This window comes from Egretta garzetta, unplaced genomic scaffold (assembly GCF_000687185.1).
Source record: "Egretta garzetta isolate BGI_Z169 unplaced genomic scaffold, ASM68718v1 scaffold296, whole genome shotgun sequence".
NCBI classification, from domain to species: Eukaryota; Metazoa; Chordata; class Aves; order Pelecaniformes; family Ardeidae; genus Egretta; species Egretta garzetta.
Genome location: NW_009259988.1, coordinates 1,392,346 through 1,394,037, shown reverse-complemented (window position 1 = coordinate 1,394,037; position 1,692 = coordinate 1,392,346).

Below are 1,692 nucleotides of genomic sequence, written 5' to 3'. Positions count from 1 at the left end.
GCTTGGCAGGGGTTTGGCAAGGGTTTGGCAGGGGTTTGGCAAGGGCTTGGCAGGGGGTTGGCAAGGGTTTGGCAGGGGTTTGGCAAGGGCTTGGCAGGGGGTTGGCAGGGGTTTGGCAAGGGTTTGGCAAGGGCTTGGCAGGGGGTTGGCAAGGGCTTGGCAGTGGTTTGGCAGGGGTTTGGCAGGGGTTTGGCAAGGGCTTGGCAGGCGTTTGGCAGGGGTTTGCCAGGGGTTTGCCAGGGGTTATTTCCAAGCCCCGCCAGCCCGGGTGCTCTGGGGCGGCCGTGAGGACGGCCAGGTTTCCGCATCGGAGCATCCCGTGGGATGGACTCGCTGTCGGGAGGCTCTTCTGCATCCTTCGAGGGGACTCACTCGAGCTCTTGACATCGTCATCGGGGGGGGTTGGTTTGGCTCGGGTTGTTTGTTTTTTATTTTCCCCGTGGTCGGCGAGAGTTTTAAAATGGAAGAGAAAAGAAACCACTGTTCCACCGTTGCGAGGTTGTCCTGATGTTTTCAATCTGTCACTCAGAGGGGGAGATTTTTCCTTTTTTTTCCTTTTTTTTTTTCTTTTTTTTTCTTGGGTTGGGATGGGATCTGATCCGTCAGCGGTCGGAAACCCTTATAAACCTTCATATGTTCCTCTCCATTTCCTTTTATATATACATATATAGTGTATGTATATACCGTTTGCCTATACCTACATATATGTATGTATATACACAACCATATACATCTACAGTGTGGCTTTTTTTTAATGTCCTTTTTTTCTTTTTTAAAAGAAAAAAAAAGCGCTCAAATGGCAACGACAACTTAAAATGTATTATTGTAAAGTTTATTTTTTTTAATAATAATGTCTATAATGGAAAAAAAAAAAATAAACCAAGAACAGAACCAACCAAGGAACGACGCGGCCCCGAAAAGCCGAGCTCTGCCGAGCGCCCGCCTGTGTCCGGCCGAGCAGCCTGAGCCCGGGGCGGGGGGGGGGTGAGGGGCCCTTCAGCTGCAGAAATTCCAGGATTTGGGTCAGTCTAAATATTTTCCGATGCTGCGAACAATTCCCTGGCTGTTTTGCTCCGGGAGACAAGCGAACAAGCAAACATTTCAGAGGAGCTGACACGTTCCTGCGTGGCAGGGTTGGTTGGTTAGGGTTTTTTTTTTTTTTATGTGCAATAACTTTGTTTTTGAAAATACCATCCCCTTTCCTTAATGTCTATTTTTTTTTTCCTCCCCCCCAAGCAACCTGACAGCACTTAAAACCAAACTGAAATGCTGAGATTTGGGTCACACAAAACATCAAATTTCTCGAGTCAGACAAAGATAATTTTTTTTTCTTTGGGTTTTTTTTTTCTCCCTGCTTTACTGCTCATGCCCAGGAGCAGAAATGTCAACCCCCATCCAGCTCTGCCTGTGGCAAACGGGATGTCAGGGACATCTTGGGGACCTGGGGATGCCAAAATCTGAGCTGAAGGACCGGCTGGGCTGCTGGGCGATAGGGGAGGGATGGATTTATATTCCCTTTTGCAGCATGGAAAAAGACAACACGTTGGATATGGAAGTTGGCTCAGGGAAAAATAAACATGTCCCGGCTCTCGCAGGAGCGGCATCGCAAACCCGGGCTGCTCTTTGCCATATTCTCTCCTCGCCCAGCCGGGAGAATGACAGCTCTGAACTGGAGAGCCTGATGTGCTGGGT